Raw genomic sequence first — 10,000 nt, forward strand, 5'->3', positions numbered from 1 at the left:
TGTGTGTGCTGCGGTGCTGCGGTGCCGGCCAACGCTCAGAGGTCGACCCGCAGGCCGAAGGAACCGTCCACCCGAACACCCCGGCGCGAGGCCGGGGCCGGCAGGGGCCCTCCGATGGCGGGTCATGATTGCCAATCGGTCAGTGGTTGTGTGTGTTGCGGTGGGGCCGGGAGGACCGCTCCTCCTGCGTCGGTCCCCGGGTCATGGGAAGTGCCGTGTGGCGGTGGTGGGGCCGGGAGGACCGCTCCTCCTGCGTCGGACCCGAGTCATGGGAAGTGCCGTGTGGCGGGGCCGGGAGGACCGCTCCTCCTGCGTCGGACCCGAGTCATAGGAAGTGCCGTGTGGCGGGGCCGGGAGGACCGCTCCTCCTGCGTCGGACCCGAGTCATAGGAAGTGCCGTGTGGCGGGGCCGGGAGGACCGCTCCTCCTGCGTCGGACCCGAGTCATAGGAAGTGCCGTGTTGCGCTGGTGGGGCCGTGCCCGCCAACAGCCTTCAGTGGTCGGATACCACGTTTGCAAGCTCCCCGCTGGAATGGGGACTTAGAAGAAATGAGGGGAAAATTCCCCCGGAGCTCCGTGCCTGAGGGCGGGCTGTGAGCCGCGCCGCGTCCGCCAACAGCCTTCCATGGTCGGACACCATTGTTCGCAAGTTGCCCGCTGGAATGGGCACATAGAAGAAATTTCGAGGATAACATCCACCAGAGCGCCAGGGCGGCCGTTATTGCAGTATGCGTCCGCCTGGCAGCTCTCTTCCGCGGGAACCATTGGGCAATTTCTTTCACGGAGGTGGACATAGAAGAATTTTTGTTTCTAAAAACGTGGTTCCTAAAAATGTGCCCCAGGTGTTTTGGAAAACCCGGGTAAACCTGGGAAGTAGGCAAATGACCCTCTGACTAGGGGGAAAAACGTTTGCCTACTGCAGCGCCCCTAATGCAATTCGGCGGAACTGCAACGCCCCTGGTCGCCTAAACGCTACCCCTGGTCGCCTAAACCTCACCCCTGGTCGCCTAAACCTCACCCCTGGTCGCCTAAACCTCACCCCTGGTCGCCTAAAAGTCACCCCTGGTCGCCTAAATTGTCAACCCCTGGTCACCTAAATTGTCAACCCCTGGTCGCCTAAAGGGGACTTAGAAGAAATGAGGGGGGCAAATTCCCCCGGAGCTCCGTGCCTGAGGGCGGGCTGTGAGCCGCGCCGCGTCCGCCAACAGCCTTCAGTGGTCGGATACAATGTTTGAAAGGTCCCCGCTGGAAAGGGGACTTAGAAGAAATGAGGCAAATTCCCCCGGAGCTCCGTGCCTGAGGGCGGGCTGTGAGCCGCGCCGCGTCCGCCAACAGCCTTCAGTGGTCGGATACAATGTTTGAAAGGTCCCCGCTGGAAAGGGGACTTAGAAGAAATGAGGCAAATTCCCCCGGAGCTCCGTGCCTGAGGGCGGGCTGTGAGCCGCGCCGCGTCCGCCAACAGCCTTCAGTGGTCGGATACAATGTTTGAAAGGTCCCCGCTGGAAAGGGGACTTAGAAGAAATGAGGCAAATTCCCCCGGAGCTCCGTGCCTGAGGGCGGGCTGTGAGCCGCGCCGCGTCCGCCAACAGCCTTCAGTGGTCGGATACAATGTTTGAAAGGTCCCCGCTGGAAAGGGGACTTAGAAGAAATGAGGCAAATTCCCCCGGAGCTCCGTGCCTGAGGGCGGGCTGTGAGCCGCGCCGCGTCCGCCAACAGCCTTCAGTGGTCGGATACAATGTTTGAAAGGTCCCCGCTGGAAAGGGGACTTAGAAGAAATGAGGCAAATTTCCCCGGAGCTCCGTGCCTGAGGGCGGGCTGTGAGCCGCGCCGCGCCCGCCAACAGCCTTCAGTGGTCGGATACAATGTTTGAAAGTTCCCCGCTGGAAAGGGGACTTAGAAGAAATGAGGCAAATTTCCCCGGAGCTCCGTGCCTGAGGGCGGGCTGTGAGCCGCGCCGCGCCCGCCAACAGCCTTCAGTGGTCGGATACAATGTTTGAAAGTTCCCCGCTGGAAAGGGGACTTAGAAGAAATGAGGCAAATTTCCCCGGAGCTCCGTGCCTGAGTGCGGGCTGTGAGCCGCGCCGCGTCCGCCAACAGCCTTCCTTTGGTCGGATACAATGTTTGAAAGGTCCCCGCTGGAAAGGGGACTTAGAAGAATTGAGTAAAATTCACCCGGAGCTCCGTGCCCGAGGGCCGGCTATGAGCCGCGCCGTGCCCGCCAACAGCCTTCCACGGTCGGATACAATGTTTCAAAGTTCCCCGCTGGAAAGGGGACTTAGAAGAAATTTGTAAAATTCACCCGGAGCTCCGTGCCCGAGGGCCGGCTATGAGCCGCGCCGCGCCCGCCAACAGCCTTCCTTTGGTCGGATACAATGTTTCAAAGTTCCCCGCTGGAAAGGGGACTTAGAAGAAATTTGTAAAATTCACCCGGAGCTCCGTGCCCGAGGGCCGGCTATGAGCCCCGCCGTGCCCGCCAACAGCCTTCCACGGTCGGATACAATGTTTCAAAGTTCCCCGCTGGAAAGGGGACTTAGAAGAAATTTGTAAAAATTCACCCGGAGCTCCGTGCCCGAGGGCCGGCTATGAGCCCCGCCGTGCCCGCCAACAGCCTTCCACGGTCGGATACAATGTTTCAAAGTTCCCCGCTGGAAAGGGGACTTAGAAGAAATTTGTGAAAATTCACCCGGAGCTCCGTGCCTGAGGGCCGGCTATGAGCCGCGCCGTGCCCGCCAACAGCCTTCCACGGTCGGATACAATGTTTCAAAGTTCCCCGCTGGAAAGGGGACTTAGAGGAAATTTGTGAAAATTCACCCGGAGCTCCGTGCCTGAGGGCCGGCTATGAGCCGCGCCGTGCCCGCCAACAGCCTTCCACGGTCGGATACAATGTTTCAAAGTTCCCCGCTGGAAAGGGGACTTAGAAGAATTGAGTAAAATTCACCCGGAGCTCCGTGCCTGAGGGCCGGCTATGAGCCGCGCCGTGCCCGCCAACAGCCTTCCACGGTCGGATACAATGTTTCAAAGTTCCCCGCTGGAAAGGGGACTTAGAAGAAATGAGGCAAATTTCCCCGGAGCTCCGTGCCTGAGGGCGGGCTGTGAGCCGCGCCGCGTCCGCCAACAGCCTTCAGTGGTCGGATACAATGTTTGAAAGGTCCCCGCTGGAAAGGGGACTTAGAAGAAATGAGGCAAATTTCCCCGGAGCTCCGTGCCTGAGGGCGGGCTGTGAGCATCGCCGCGCCCGCCAACAGCCTTCAGTGGTCGGATACAATGTTTGAAAGTTCCCCGCTGGAAAGGGGACTTAGAAGAAATGATGCAAATTTCCCCGGAGCTCCGTGCCTGAGGGCGGGCTGTGAGCCGCGCCGCGCCCGCCAACAGCCTTCCACGGTCGGATACAATGTTTCAAAGTTCCCCGCTGGAAAGGGGACTTAGAAGAATTGAGTAAAATTCACCCGGAGCTCCGTGCCTGAGGGCCGGCTATGAGCCGCGCCGTGCCCGCCAACAGCCTTCCACGGTCGGATACAATGTTTCAAAGTTCCCCGCTGGAAAGGGGACTTAGAAGAATTGAGTAAAATTCATCCGGAGCTCCGTGCCCGAGGGCCGGCTATGAGCCGCGCCGTGCCCGCCAACAGCCTTCCACGGTCGGATACAATGTTTCAAAGTTCCCCGCTGGAAAGGGGACTTAGAAGAAATTTGTAAAAATTCACCCGGAGCTCCGTGCCCGAGGGCCGGCTATGAGCCGCGCCGTGCCCGCCAACAGCCTTCCTTTGGTCGGATACAATGTTTCAAAGTTCCCCGCTGGAAAGGGGACTTAGAAGAAATTTGTAAAATTCACCCGGAGCTCCGTGCCCGAGGGCCGGCTATGAGCCGCGCCGTGCCCGCCAACAGCCTTCCACGGTCGGATACAATGTTTCAAAGTTCCCCGCTGGAAAGGGGACTTAGAAGAAATTTGTGAAAATTCACCCGGAGCTCCGTGCCCGAGGGCCGGCTATGAGCCGCGCACCCCCGCCAACAGCCTTCCACGGTCGGATACAATGTTTCAAAGTTCCCCGCTGGAAAGGGGACTTAGAAGAAATTTGTAAAAATTCATCCGGAGCTCCGTGCCCGAGGGCCGGCTATGAGCCGCGCCGTGCCCGCCAACAGCCTTCCACGGTCGGATACAATGTTTCAAAGTTCCCCGCTGGAAAGGGGACTTAGAAGAAATTTGTGAAAATTCACCCGGAGCTCCGTGCCCGAGGGCCGGCTATGAGCCGCGCCGTGCCCGCCAACAGCCTTCCACGGTCGGATACAATGTTTCAAAGTTCCCCGCTGGAAAGGGGACTTAGAAGAAATTTGTAAAAATTCATCCGGAGCTCCGTGCCCGAGGGCCGGCTATGAGCCGCGCCGTGCCCGCCAACAGCCTTCCACGGTCGGATACAATGTTTCAAAGTTCCCCGCTGGAAAGGGGACTTAGAAGAAATTTGTAAAAATTCACCCGGAGCTCCGTGCCCGAGGGCCGGCTATGAGCCGCGCCGTGCCCGCCAACAGCCTTCCACGGTCGGATACAATGTTTCAAAGTTCCCCGCTGGAAAGGGGACTTAGAAGAAATTTGTAAAATTCACCCGGAGCTCCGTGCCCGAGGGCCGGCTATGAGCCGCGCCGTGCCCGCCAACAGCCTTCCACGGTCGGATACAATGTTTCAAAGTTCCCCGCTGGAAAGGGGACTTAGAAGAAATTTGTAAAATTCACCCGGAGCTCCGTGCCCGAGGGCCGGCTATGAGCCGCGCCGTGCCCGCCAACAGCCTTCCACGGTCGGATACAATGTTTCAAAGTTCCCCGCTGGAAAGGGGACTTAGAAGAAATTTGTGAAAATTCACCCGGAGCTCCGTGCCTGAGGGCCGGCTATGAGCCGCGCCGTGCCCGCCAACAGCCTTCCACGGTCGGATACAATGTTTCAAAGTTCCCCGCTGGAAAGGGGACTTAGAAGAAATTTGTGAAAATTCACCCGGAGCTCCGTGCCTGAGGGCCGGCTATGAGCCGCGCCGTGCCCGCCAACAGCCTTCCACGGTCGGATACAATGTTTCAAAGTTCCCCGCTGGAAAGGGGACTTAGAAGAAATTAGGCAACTTTCCCCGGAGCTCCATGCCTGAGTGCGGGCTGTTTGCCGCGCCGTGCCCGCCAACAGCCTTCAGTGGTCGGATACAATGTTTCAAAGTTCCCCGCTGGAAAGGGGACTTAGAAGAAATTATGAATATTTTTGTTTCTAAAAACGTGATCCCTGAAAATGTGCCCCAGGTGTTTTGGAAAACCCGGGTAAACCTGGGAAGTAGGCAAATGACCCTCTGACTAGGGGGGAAGAACGTTTGCCTACTGCAGCGCCCCTAATGCAATTCGGCGGAACTGCAACGCCCCTGGTCGCCTAAACGCTACCCCTGGTCGCCTAAAAGCTACCCCTGGTCGCCTAAAAGCTACCCCTGGTCGCCTAAACGCTACCCCTGGTCGCCTAAACGCTACCCCTGGTCGCCTAAACGCTACCCCTGGTCACCTAAACGCTACCCCTGGTCGCCTAAACGCTTCCCCTGGTCACCTAAACGCTACCCCTGGTCGCCTAAACGCTACCCCTGGTCGCCTAACTGACCCCTCGTGTGTGGGGATCAACGTTTGCCTACTAGGGCGTCCTCCGGCGGCCTCTCGGCAGTACTGCAGGCCCATTTTAGCCGAGCCCATTGAAATGAATGGGGGAATTTTATACGTTTTTGCCTTTTTTTTCCCCCCCTCGTTCTTTTTGTATTTATTCATTTATTTCAACTTTTACCGACTCAACCGCCCTCCGGCGTGCCCTCGGCGGTCCCGCAAGCCCAATTCGGCCGAGCCCATTGAAATGAATGGGGGAATTTTATACGTTTTTGCCTTTTTTTCCCCCCCTCGTTCTTTTTGTATTTATTCATTTATTTCAACTTTTACCGACTCAACCGCCCTCCGGCGTGCCCTCGGCGGTCCCGCAAGCCCAATTCGGCCGAGCCCATTGAAATGAATGGGGGAATTTTATACGTTTTTGCCTTTTTCCCCCCCCCTCGTTCTTTTTGTATTTATTCATTTATTTCAACTTTTACCGACTCAACCGCCCTCCGGCGTGCCCTCGGCGGTCCCGCAAGCCCAATTCGGCCGAGCCCATTGAAATGAATGGGGGAATTTTATACGTTTTTGCCTTTTTTTTCCCCCCCCTCGTCCTTTTTGTATTTATTCATTTATTTCAACTTTTACCGACTCAACCGCCCTCCGGCGTGCCCTCGGCGGTCCCGCAAGCCCAATTCGGCCGAGCCCATTGAAATGAATGGGGGAATTTTATACGTTTTTGCCTTTTTTTTTCCCCCCTCGTCCTTTTTGTATTTATTTACTTATTTCAACCTTTACCGACTTAGGGGCCGCTTTGCACCGCCTGTGCCCGGGGAAGGTGCTCCTATTCGGGCCAAGTGTGACACACGCCCGCCCTCCTCCTCCGGAGCTTCCATTAGGGTAGACTTAGGGGCCGCTTGGCACCGCCTGTGCCCGGGGAAGGTGCTCATATTCGGCTTCACTGTCAGGCAGCATGCACTCCTCCTCCGGAGCTTCCATTTGGGCAAACTTAGGGGCCGCTTGGCACCGCCCGTGCCCGGGGAAGGTGCTCCTATTCGGGCCAAGTGTGACACACGCCCGCACTCCTCCTCCGGAGCTTCCATTTGGGCAAACTTAGGGGCCGCTTGGCACCGCCTGTGCCCGGGGAAGGTGCTCATATTCGGCTTCACTGTCACACAGCATGCACTCCTCCTCCGGAGCTTCCATAAGGGCAAACTTAGGGGCCGCTTGGCACCGCCTGTGCCCGGGGAAGGTGCTCATATTCGGCTTCACTGTCACACAGCGTGCACTCCTCCTCCGGAGCTTCCATTTGGGCAAACTTAGGGGCCGCTTGGCACCGTCTGTGCCCGGGGAAGGTGCTCATATTCGGGCCAAGTGTGACACACGCCCGCACTCCTCCTCCGGAGCTTCCATGAGGGTAGACTTAGGGGCCGCTTGGCACCGCCTGTGCCCGGGGAAGGTGCTCATAGTCGGCTTCACTGTCAGGCAGCATGCACTCCTCCTCCGGAGCTTCCATTTGGGCAAACTTAGGGGCCGCTTGGCACCGTCTGTGCCCGGGGAAGGTGCTCATATTCGGGCCAAGTGTGACACACGCCCGCACTCCTCCTCCGGAGCTTCCATTTGGGCAAACTTAGGGGCCGCTTGGCACCGCCTGTGCCCGGGGAAGGTGCTCATATTCGGGCCAAGTGTGACACACGCCCGCACTCCTCCTCCGGAGCTTCCATTTGGGCAAACTTAGGGGCCGCTTGGCACCGCCTGTGCCCGGGGAAGGTGCTCATATTCGGGCCAAGTGTGACACACGCCCGCACTCCTCCTCCGGAGCTTCCATAAGGGTAGACTTAGGGGCCGCTTGGCACCGTCTGTGCCCGGGGAAGGTGCTCCTATTCGGCTTCACTGTCACACAGCATGCACTCCTCCTCCGGAGCTTCCATAAGGGCAAACTTAGGGGCCGCTTGGCACCGTCTGTGCCCGGGGAAGGTGCTCCTATTCGGCTTCACTGTCACACAGCATGCACTCCTCCTCCGGAGCTTCCATAAGGGCAAACTTAGGGGCCGCTTGGCACCGTCTGTGCCCGGGGAAGGTGCTCCTATTCGGGCCAAGTGTGACACACGCCCGCACTCCTCCTCCGGAGCTTCCATAAGGGTAGACTTAGGGGCCGCTTGGCACCGTCTGTGCCCGGGGAAGGTGCTCCTATTCGGCTTCACTGTCACACAGCATGCACTCCTCCTCCGGAGCTTCCATAAGGGCAAACTTAGGGGCCGCTTGGCACCGTCTGTGCCCGGGGAAGGTGCTCCTATTCGGCTTCACTGTCAGGCAGCATGCACTCCTCCTCCGGAGCTTCCATAAGGGTAGACTTAGGGGCCGCTTGGCACGGCCTGTGCCCGGGGAAGGTCCTCATATTCGGGCCAAGTGTGACACACGCCCGCCCTCCTCCTCCGGAGTTTCCATGAGGGTAAACTTAGGGGCCGCTTGGCACCGCCTGTGCCCGGGGAAGGTGCTCCTATTCGGGCCAAGTGTGACACACGCCCGCACTCCTCCTCCGGAGCTTCCATTTGGGCAAACTTAGGGGCCGCTTGGCACCGCCTGTGCCCGGGGAAGGTGCTCCTCTCCGGGCTAAGTGTGACACACGCCCGCACTCCTCCTCCGGAGCTTCCATAAGGGCAAACTTAGGGGCCGCTTGGCACCGCCTGTGCCCGGGGAAGGTGCTCCTCTCCGGGCTAAGTGTGACACACGCCCGCCCTCCTCCTCCGGAGCTTCCATGAGGGTAGACTTAGGGGCCGCTTGGCACCTCCCGTGCCCGGGGAAGGTGCTCCTATTCGGGCTAAGTGTGACAGACGCCGGCCTATTACCCCCGGAGCGATGGAGCTGGGGGCGCTCGCTCCCCGCCCGTGCCCGGGGAAGGTGCTCCTCTCCGGGCTAAGTGTGGCAGACGCCGGCCTATTACCCCCGGAGCGATGGAGCTGGGGGGCGCTCGCTCCCCGCCCGTGCCCGGGGAAGGTGCTCCTCTCCGGCCTAAGTGTGGCAGACGCCGGCCTATTACCCCCGGAGCGATGGAGCTGGGGGGCGCTCGCTCCCGGCCCGTGCCCGGGGAAGGTGCTCCTCTCCGGGCTAAGTGTGGCAGACGCCGGCCTATTACCCCCGGAGCGATGGAGCTGGGGGTGGGCGCTCGCTCCCTGCCTGTGCCCGGGGAAGGTGCTCCTCTCCAGCCCCAGGTCGCCTAACCCCCTTACCCCTGGTCACCTAAACCCCTTACCCCTGGTCGCCTAAACGTCTCACCCCTGGTCGCCTAAACCCCTTACCCCTGGTCACCTAAACCCCTTACCCCTGGTCGCCTAAGTGGCCCACCCCTGGTCACCTAAACGTCCCACCCCTGGTCACCTAAACGTCCCACCCCTGGTCGCCTAAACCCCTTACCCCTGGTCACCTAAACGGCCCACCCCTGGTCGCCTAAACCTGCCGCCCCTGGTCACCTAAGTGGCCCACCCCTGGTCGCCTAAGTGGCCCACCCCTGGTCGCCTAAGTGGCCCACCCCTGGTCGCCTAAGTGGCCCACCCCTGGTCGCCTAAGTGGCCCACCCCTGGTCGCCTAAGTGGCCCACCCCTGGTCGCCTAAGTGGCCCACCCCTGGTCGCCTAAGTGGCCCACCCCTGGTCGCCTAAACCTGCCGCCCCTGGTCACCTAAGCTGCCCACCCCTGGTCGCCTAAGTGGCCCACCCCTGGTCACCTAAACGTCCAACCCCTGGTCGCACTTAGTGCAATTCGGCCCACCTCGCGTCCGGGAGGAGGCCATCCTCTTCGGCCTGACTTTCACGGACGCCGGCCTGTCTCCTCCGGAGCCTCCACGCGGTTGAACTTAGGGGCCACTCGGCCCACCTCGCGTCCGGGGGGAGGCCATCCTCTTCGGCCTGACTTTCACGGACGCCGGCCTGTCTCCTCCGGAGCCTCCACGCGGTTGAACTTAGGGGCCACTCGGCCCACCTCGCGTCCGGGGGAAGGCCGTCCTCTTCGGCCTGACTTTCACGGATGCCGGCCTGTCTCCTCCGGAGCCTCCACGCGGTTGAACTTAGGGGCCACTCGGCCCACCTCGCGTCCGGGGGGAGGCCATCCTCTTCGGCCTGACTTTCACGGACGCCGGCCTGTCTCCTCCGGAGCCTCCACGCGGTTGAACTTAGGGGCCACTCGGCCCACCTCGCGTCCGGGGGAAGGCCGTCCTCTTCGGCCTGACTTTCACGGATGCCGGCCTGTCTCCTCCGGAGCCTCCACGCGGTTGAACTTAGGGGCCACTCGGCCCACCTCGCGTCCGGGGGGAGGCCATCCTCTTCGGCCTGACTTTCACGGACGCCGGCCTGTCTCCTCCGGAGCCTCCACGCGGTTGAACTTAGGGGCCACTCGGCCCACCTCGCGTCCGGGGG

Source organism: Idiotropiscis lumnitzeri, unplaced genomic scaffold (genome assembly GCF_059441095.1).
Source record: "Idiotropiscis lumnitzeri isolate Australia: NSW breed Sydney's pygmy pipehorse unplaced genomic scaffold, RoL_Ilum_1.0 HiC_scaffold_311, whole genome shotgun sequence".
Lineage (NCBI taxonomy): Eukaryota > Metazoa > Chordata > Actinopteri > Syngnathiformes > Syngnathidae > Idiotropiscis > Idiotropiscis lumnitzeri.